This window comes from Nannobrachium achirus, assembly GCF_963921795.1.
Source record: "Nannobrachium achirus genome assembly, chromosome: 23".
Lineage (NCBI taxonomy): Eukaryota > Metazoa > Chordata > Actinopteri > Myctophiformes > Myctophidae > Nannobrachium > Nannobrachium achirus.
This window is the reverse complement of record NC_137830.1, coordinates 31,894,757-31,904,756: the sequence shown is the minus strand read 5'-3', so window position 1 is coordinate 31,904,756 and position 10,000 is coordinate 31,894,757. Positions and strand designations below refer to the sequence as shown.

The window sequence follows — 10,000 nt, the reverse complement described above, 5'->3', positions numbered from 1 at the left end:
GTGTGTGTGTGTACAGGCCACCGTGCCTTTTTGTCAGAGATCACCAGTGTGTTGAAATATGTGCGTGTGTTTTCACTTCGCCCCATCTGGGGGAAACCTTTCGTGACAGACCCCGGTGATGGGGGCTGCCTCTCGGGCGCAGCGTACAGCATTCCTCCTGGGCTCACCGTCTCGGCGGCTCGGTTGGCTTGCGTTTCTTTCTTTTTTCGCCAGACGGGGTCAGTTCCATCGACAAGCCAAAAACGCCAAGAAAAGCATTGTTTTACCTTTTCTTCCTATTTTAACGTCGTTGTCGGGTGGACACCTTGTACAGTATGTCCAAAACTCTTCGTTTTGCATTTATCATTTTAAAAATGATTGAAACCAGTGAATTTAAACCAGTGAAAACAGCCGATCTACAAGCACTCTGTTTTCACTACCTGCACGACGGCCTCGTATGATGAAGCAGGGCTTTACTTTGCGAAGAAAAAACATACAAATTTGAAACTTGGAGATACAAGGTTTCTGCCCGACAGTGACGATAAGCGACTTATTTGGGCTTGGTTTTTTTGGGTTAAGTCGCTTGTAAATTGCCGTAGCCTTTATTCGCTTCTTTTGGGCTTGTATACATAGACCTGGTTGCTTATTTCTCTCACAAAATCTGGCAACACTGATGGAAATAGAGCGAGGATTGAAAATATCGTTCCGTTTTTATTGTTTCCCCTCGCCGCTCACCCGTTTCCTATATTTCCGTCTGTCAGCGCTGTTGTATCACTTTGACTTCCAACCCAGTGGCGTCAGTTCAGAAAAAGCTAAGGTATGGCAACATGACTGGTCGCGCGCGTTCAAGAAACCAGTCATGTTGCCATACCTTATCAACAGGCATGATTCATTTTATATCGAGAAGTACATTTTCTTTTTTTCTCCCGTTTCTACGGTTTCTTGGGCTGGATATGGCAGCCTGGAGCAGTTGTTCAAGTGCAGCTAAACTTGGCTGTGCAGCTGACCTGCAGAACCCGGGAATATACCATTCTGTCAAGATGAATAAAAATGTGGAGAATATAATTATAATACCTTGTTAAAGTGACAATGTTGCATTTGTAGTTATTTTACTGTAATTTAACAACATAATAACCAGCACAGATAGACAAAGAGACATTCATGTATTTATATTTAAAAGTAACTTTTATTTTCGCCCCTGGACCCAGGGTATGGCAGCTGCATACCCCTGCCATACCCAATTGACCCCCTGTTCCAACCTGGCGTCGGGATACAGATTTGATCCAATCCGGACAGAGAACCCGTTCAGGATACACTACTACACCTCGCGCCACCAGTATTTCCTCATGGCAGAAAGCCCGCTTTTCGTTCCGGGTGTCACACGCACATGCACACACCGTTTCCTTATCCGCGCCAGAACCACACCAGATCAGCCCCCTCCAGAGGGACTTTATCCCACGATAAATCATTGAAATGGGAAATGATGGAGAGGAAGAAAAAAGGAAGAAAAAAAAGAAGAGAGAAAATAGAAGTGGGAAAAAATGGCACTAGAACACTGTGCAATGGAGTCTGACGACGATCTTTGTGGGGTTCTCTTTCCTGATTGGTTAAAATTGGTATCCCGACCTGAGTTATTTTCTTTCGCGTTCACTAAAGTGCTACAGAGACGTTGAGTCCCGTTACTGTAACAAACATTCTGAAGCAACGAATAACAAACTTCTTAACAAAATTATTTTTGTTTTTTACAAAAACATCACAACCCCTTTAACACTGAGGAGTTCTTTTTGAGCGTGACCGTGTGTGTAGCTATGCGTGTGTCTATGCGTGTATGAGTGTCTGTAGCCTGGCCTGCAATACCGCTGGGTGACTGACCAGAGAGGTGCTGTTGAGCAGCCTTGAATTGTACATGCATGCATGCACACACACACACACACACACACACACACACACACACACACACACACACACACACACACACACACACACACACACACACACACACACACACACACACACACACACCACCGCTCATTTCACACTGGTGTGATTTTTTTTTAATACTGTGCAAGCGCCCTACCGTACATGGCCTTTATCCCACCCCCCACCCCCTCCTTCTAATGCCTACTTTGGCACAAGGCCATACATTTCTCTCCTCTTTTTTTCCCTGTGACTTTCATACTGTAGATGAAACACAAGACACTCTTCCTCCGGCATGATGTCGACTGTAAATCGCTTTTCCTTACTTCCCTTCTCTAACTCATTTCCTGGCCGTGGGGATGTCACGTCTGATTCGTCAGTGGGGAATAAAAAGGCTATCTGATAGGCTCTAATCCCCCAAGACCTCTCTGAGTGGGTTAAAAAAAAGAAGGGGTACTTTAAAGTTTCCATCTGGGACTTATTTTCATGACCAGGACAAAATGGATATATAGCCTATATATCGTCGTTGTCGGGTGGAAACCTTGTATGTCCAAAACCGTATGTTTTGTATTTATCATTTTTAAAATGATTTAAACTAGTGAAAACAGCCGATCTACAAGTGCTTGTAGATCGGCTGTTTTCACTAGTTTTGTGCGACGGCCTTGTCTGATGAAGCAGGACTTTACTTCACGAAAAAACATACAAATTTGAAACTTGGAAATACAAGGTTTCTGCCCGACAGTGACGATATTTATCCGTGGACCCCCATCTGAAAACATGCTGAGCCAACTGAGGGGAGAGGATTTCTCAATTTTCACAAGATTTGTCGTTTGTCTACAATCACAACAGGGCACTGCGTTAAATTCTGTTCTTTTCCTCAAGAATCACCACAGAATTTATATCTTTAGCCCAACCGGGCAATAGTTTCTTAAAGAGTTTGCGCTCCAGCTCAATGTAAACCAACAGTACTCTCCGTCTAGTGCAGGGGTCTTCAACAGGGGGTCTGTGACCCCTAGGGGGTCCTCAGAATGACTACAGGGGGTCCTTCTCCTATTTTATATTAACCACTTGAATGAACCCTAGTGTCCATATTCTGAGATGATTTGCCAAAAATAGCAGATCTACAAGCTCACTACGCTGCGAGGCGTTGTGAGCTTGTAGATCGGCTATTTTTGGCAAAAAGCTTTGGTGTAGAGGAGAAAAAGAGCAGATTATGAAGTGACGGATCAATTGGTTAAATATCTGAAAACACAAATTGACATGAATCCAAAATACACTTACGATTGTGCTGTCAAACGATGAAACTACGTATATGGAATCTATGAACAGGTTGTGGGGGTCCCTGCTTCATCTCTCTCTCAACTAAGGGGTCCTTGGCCTGAAAACATTGAAGACTCTTGGTCTAGTGCAACCAACCGTATTACAAAATACCTCGACAACAATAGGACACCTATTCTAATAGTCACCAAGTACAGTATGACAATTGCTTAGGTGTGTGTGTGTGTGTGTGTGTGTGTGTGTGTATGTGTGTGTGTGTGTGTGTGTGTGTGTGTGTGTGTGTGTGTGTGTGTGTGTGTGTGTGTGTGTGTGTGTGTGTGTGTGTGTGTGTGTGTGTGTGTGTGTGCGTGCGTGCGTGCGTGCGTGCGTGCGTGCGTGCGTGCGTGCGTGCGTGCGTGCGTGCGTGCGTGCGTGCGTGCGTGCGTGCGTGCGTGCGTGCGTGCGTGCGTGCGCTGGAACCGCCACGGAACTCCTAACCCATTTGTGGTACTGTGCGCTCACACTCGTACACCGCCGCTTCCAAAGCCCCAGAGACAGTTCCCGACCCCCTACACTTTGACACAGATGAGCTGCGACCCTCTTTATGGGGTGACGGCGCCTGCTCCCCCTCCTCACAACCCCTCTCCTCTTCGTCCCGGTGCCCCCCGCGGGGGAACACTCTGTCCACTCCTCCATCGCCGCCTCATCCCTCTATCCCGCACTGGGTCTCAAAGTGTCGTCCGGGGACCGCCAGGGGTTGAGGGTTCTGTCATTGCAACACGAGAAACAGTTTAAAACACTTAAGCCCTATTTTATTTGTCAGCCGTTCAGAAAATGTTACCAGATCTCGACAAATGTTGCTAAATCTTCTTGCATGGCGCAACATCTTTTAAAATGGGGATCCACGGCCAAACTATCAATCTTGGGGGTGCTAGATGTGAAACGGGTCTGAGAACCACTGATGAGGGGATGTGGCTGTGGAGGAGGGATGGGACGATAAGTGATATTATCGTTTATCGTGATAAAAGACACTCACGATAATCGTATCGTGGAGATTTAATTTATCGTGATATCGTCCTCCATCATGCACTGGGATCAATTCACCCTTTATTTGCCGAGCTGCATATCCGGTACCATTTTTAAACCCTCTATAATTGAGTACCTGAGATGAATAACAGTATAAGTACATATTTGAATTTATTTGAATATATATATTTTTTGGTTTACCAGACTGTAAACCACAAACTAGTCATTTTTAATCTGTTAAATTGTTAATGCAATCCCCCCTCATTGTGTTTAATTGTCGGTTTTAATGTTATCTGCTTCCTTTGTCTGCTATATTTCTTGTACAGACTTAGACTTTTGTTCCACAAACTGCTGGAGATATACTGTTTTTCCACTTTCCATAAGTATTATGTCTTATAATTCCTAATATATATGAGTTAATTAAAAAAATCTAACTCAACAAAATGAGGGCGGAGTACATTAAGACTTTAAGAAATTAAAAACGTCTAGTTTGTGGTTTACAGTCTGGTAAATCAAAAAAAATGTCTTTTACCATTATTGGTAAAGGGTACTTATAATATACGTACTTGATACAGTCTATCAAATGTCTTTGCCAAAAAATAGCCGATCTACAAGCTCACAACGCGATGCGACGTGTTGTGAGCTTGTATATCTGCTATTTTTGGCAAACGTTCCGCCCCAGGATAATATCGTAAATCGCGATTTCTTTTGTCACAATAATCGTGATATGGAAATGTTCATATCGTCCCATCACCTACTGTGGAGTCCGTCCATCCACCCCTCCATTATAACACCCTCATCCCTCCATCCGCCCCTCCGTCATCTCCTCATCCTCTCCATCAATCCTCTCTCTCTCTCTCTCCAGGCCGGAGTCGCAGATGTTCAGACCCCTCTGTCTATCTGAGGGTCTGCAGATGGCTGCTGTATTAGCAGCCCTTCAATCACAAAAAGACCTGTGTGTGTGTGTGTGTGTGTGTGTGTGTGTGTGTGTGTGTGTGTGTGTGTGTGTGTGTGTGTGTGTGTGCGTGTGTGCGTGCGTGCGTGCGTGCGTGCGTGTGCCTGCTTATCTACTGTGCACATTTGCTGGTCTGTATGTTTGTGCAACTGCTGTGTGTATTCCATGTCATGTGATCATGTGTGTGTAACGCACGCTGCAGAGACTGATGAATGAGGCTCTGAGTTGATGAGCGGTGCTGATAGTCTGGGTTTATATACCTTCGCTGGTGGAAAAAGTACTCAAATGTTTTACTTAAAGGACAACTTTTGTTTTTTTTACAACAAGGGTTCATATTTTAGATCATTTAATAGAGAAAAGAAAATATGAGTGTTAAAATGTTTTCATTTACTTCTTTCTATTGTTTTAGTGATTTTAACAATTTTGATTTGCATGGGCATGCATACAAGTTGCTAAATATGTCATTTTAACAATAAGCCCATTCCCAAGATGCACCCCACTTTTTCATGGGCAGATGTGACTGGTGGTGTAAATTGTAATAAAGAAACTGCCGGCTTATTGTGTATAAAAAGAATATTTAGCCACTTGTACGAATGCCCACACCCACTGAAATCAAAATACTAAAATCGCTAAAACAATAGAAAGCAGTAAATGAAAACATTTTGACACTCATCTTTTCTTTTCTCTAATGACTAACTAAAAAAACTAAGTTGTCCTTTAAGTAAAAAAAAAACCCCTGACTTGAGTAAATGTCCTTAGTTACCACTGTATACCTTGCACGGTACCCGTGGTGACTGGTAAAGTAAGTAAGTCTTGCTGAGCCATTGAGGCCCATAGGGCAGGAGCCTCTCCTGTTTTTGTAGCGTCAGGTAGCTTGATGTAAAGGTTCACCCCACGGTTCATGGCGTTAGTATGTCGCAGGGACCCCCAATCCAACCCTTGATGCTGGGTGCCAGGAAAGCATTGAGTCCCATTTTTATATGGTCTTTGATATGACCCGTCTCAGGGCGGACAGTCTAACCACAAGGCTACTGATCGAACCATGGCCTGATATCTGCTGCTAAATGATGTCTCTCGCTCTCAATCTCGACTCAACTCAAACTTTATTTTTTAAAGCACCTTTAAAACGATGTGGTCAACCAAGGTGCCGTAGAGGTCAATTCTGCTATATAGCAGAATTGACCTCTACAGCACCTTGTTTGACTTGTGAAATGTGTGGAATTTTGAAATACTGTACCTGCTGCCAAGTATCATCTCTCAAAAGACGGTGATTCTATATCTGCTGCAAAGTGTGTCTTTACATACATTGTACGTATAAAACCTACAAAAAGTCCTGGCATGCAGCGTTTATTGATGCCGGCGGAGTTCGAACCTATATCAACCTTTGCTGTGCTCAAACGTCCTGTCGTCTGCGTTGCATTAGCTCAAATAGCCTCGCTGAAACGACGGTGAACGGCGTGTCGTACAGTATATGGCCGGCTTGTCAGACACAGCCAGAGAGAATGACATGTGACATTGATGAGGCAGCGCTACTTGCCAAAAGATTAACTGTTTTCAGCTGGTAGCACCCAGGGCGATCCACCAAAAAAACACCGGACGCCAGGGACGTGCTGGCCATTGGGAAAAGCGGGCCAACTCCCGAACGGCCGGTTCATTCCCGGCCGGTCCAGGCCAGCCATTAGGAAAAAAATTAAAATATAATGTCGGCCTTCGTTCCATTTTGGGGGCGGCCAACAAAGTAAATCGTCACTGTCGGGCAGAAACCTTGTATCTCCAAGTTTCAAATGTATACATTTTTTCGCAAAGCAAAGCCCTGCTTCATCATACAAGGCCGTTCTACAAGCACACAACGCCTCGCACCGCGAGGCGTTGTGTGCTTGTAGATCTGCTGTTTTCACTACTTTTGTGTTTAAATCATTTTTAAACTGATAAATACAAAACAAACAGTTATGGACATATACGTTTCCACCCGACAACGACGATATATATAAAAAAGAATAATGAGGGCCTCTCCAACTCTTTTTCCCAGGCTGAATCAGGGGCCCAGCACGTCCCTGCCGGACGCCTAAATCGCTGCAGTCACGATGCTTGGACGCTGGGAAGAGCCGCACTCCAGTGTGTCTTTACCATAGAAATGCATGGAAGAAAGACGAGGCCCATAAATCAGGGGTCTTCAATGTTTTTTGTTTTCAGGCCAAGAACCCTTTAGCTGAGAGAGAGATGAAGCAGGGAATCTTATGTTACAGATTAAACTTTTTCATAGATGGATTCAAATAGTCTTGCCTGACAGCACTATCATCAGTGTAGCCTATATTGGATTCATGTAAATGCGTAGTTTCTGGCATTTAACCACTTAAACCATCAATACTTAGTGTGTTGCCCATATGTTTATTATTCCTGTTTATTATATTTCAATTTAAGCAATTAGCTAAAGCCACGTGTTTTTATTTCTGTTTACAGTGGGAAAGCTTACAACTATTTTATTGTGACAATGTATACTACTGCATTTTATTTTGAAAACATTTTGTGTAGGTGAAGTGAAGAGTCACTTCCTGTCAGCTCCATTTTTGATGCAGTAATGCACAGAGAGACAAACCTGTTCAGAGCTGCATGTGAGCCTAAAAACAAACTTAACCCAATTGGAAGCATTTTAGAGGCAATGTAACTCTCTGTGAACCCTTTGTGGCGTTTTGTGAATGTTTATTTTATATTGGCTGTGGTTTAACGTGGTGTTAAGTGACAGTTCCCAACACTGCATGAGAACACTACATTTAGTAAACTTGACCTTTCACTCTGTACTTGGTCTGCTCTTTTTCCCTTTACCTACCAAACCCCTTTGCGGAAAATAGACGGTCTACAAGCTCAACGCCTCGCAGTGCGAGGCGTTGTGAGTAATGCACGCTGGATCGGCTATTTTGGGGCTAAAGTTCTCCACAGAATAGGGATTCTTGGTTCAAGTGGTTAACACTCATATTTGGTGTCCCCTCCTAGTAACTCATAAGTAGAGTACATGAAATGAAATTATATTCACGTTCAAATGTATAAAGAATGTCTATTCCTACCATGATTAATAAGCAGATTATTCCTCTCAGTTCTGGCTGCAGTCTTTGGATGCTGAAATCCACACTGGCATCACAGAGGCACTATAGTCATTTAATTTCTTGCAGCATTTAGTAAATATGCATTTTGTGATGTGTTGCTCTCGCTTCAACATGTTGGTTAATTCATGATTAAAAAAAATGCATTTTTACCAAAGTTAACAAACTTAATGTGGGAAGTGCATGGTCGCTGTTAATGTATAACCTGCATGGCAGTGTGCCATCACATTCATGTTTTTCATTGAAGTTTAACTGAGTGTTTCATTAGGAAGTGGCCGTTGGCTTTTCCACTGTAACATAACTGACTCAACTCTAATGTACTCAGTGTTGCCAGGTTTTGCAAGAGAGGAAGCAACCAGGTAAACAAGCCTAAAAGACGCGACTATTATTATATATATATATATATATATGAGACCTTTGACATCTTAACAACACAAATCTTGTATCGGGGTCCCATAGCATCAAATATTTTCAGATGGGTGGTCTGCCGACAACTACATATTAATTAGGTGTCCTTGACATGAAAATGTTTGAGAACCACTGATTTAAACAACCCGCAACTACCCATATTTTCAAGTGACTTTACAGAGAAACAAGCCCAAAGTCGCCTAAACTAAGCAGACATGGCAACACTGACTGTACTCCACTCCACTAGCATCACTTTGTTTTCCCCTGCAGTTAGAGCCTGTTCATCACAGTGACCTCCAAGCCTCTGCGTAGAAGAGTTCTAAAAGATACTAACGTTGAAGCTAATGTCCTCTATTTCACCTGTACTGTCAAGCAAAAACAGTTGGGAGAGAAATAGGCAGCACAGTTGCTCAGTATCGATTTGTTTCACATCTACAATGTCTATTTTTAACAGTAATCGGGAGCTTTCAGTAGTTTACAGGGTAACCCGACCACTCGCCACCAAAAGACTTGCCCCTATTTTTTTCATGGACCGCTCGTTCTCAGTTCATGTGTTCGTTTTACTGAGGTTACATTTAGGAGTAAGGTTAGGTTTTAGGCATAGTTTTACTGAGATTAGGTTTAGGAATACCTGGTGGCGCGACCGATCCGAGGTCAGCGGATTTGACCTGGATCAAGTGTGTTTTGGAGCGAGTGTTCTTGGCGGTATAGGGGAGTACATTTATTCCACAATGACGCTATAGTGCAGATCAGGGGTCTTCAACAGGGGGTCCGGGACCCCTAGGGGGTCCTCAGAGTTAATACAGGGGGTCCTCCAAATTTTTGTGTGATAGAAACCTTTTTTTCTCCTTTTTTATATTAACCATTTGAACCCATTTCAGTCCACGTTCGGAGAACTTCCGGCAAAAATGGCAGATCTACTAGCTCACTACTAGCTAGTAGATCGGCTATTTTCGCAAAGAGGTTTGGTGTAGAGGGGAAAAAGTAAAAGGTGAAGTTTATTAGGTAATGACGGTTCAAGTGGTTAAATATCTGAAAACACAAATTGACATGAATCCAAAATACACTGATGATTGTGCTGTCAAACAATGAAACTATATGGAATCTATGAACAGGTTGTGGGGGTCCCTGCTTCATCTCTCTCTCAACTAAGGGGTCCTTGGCCTGAAAACATTGGAAGACCCCTGGTGCAGATTCTCTCTGACCAGTCAGTAGTCTGCCGTGTTTTCACATCCCCGTTTCGCTTTACCAAAAGCACCAGGTCCCAAAACAGGGCGAAAAGCTCCATACCTGTAGCTCCTGAAAAACACAGTCTGGTATAAACAAAAGCTTCTGAATGAAATTATGAAATATTGTGGTT

The 10,000-nt window shown here is 43.3% G+C and overlaps 1 protein-coding gene across 1 annotated transcript in view; it reads left to right on the top strand.

Moving 5' to 3' along the window:
- Positions 1 to 10,000, top strand: part of sema3aa (sema domain, immunoglobulin domain (Ig), short basic domain, secreted, (semaphorin) 3Aa) — a 93,050-nt gene that overhangs the window by 26,618 nt on the left and 56,432 nt on the right. The gene's annotated exons all lie outside the window — the stretch shown is intronic.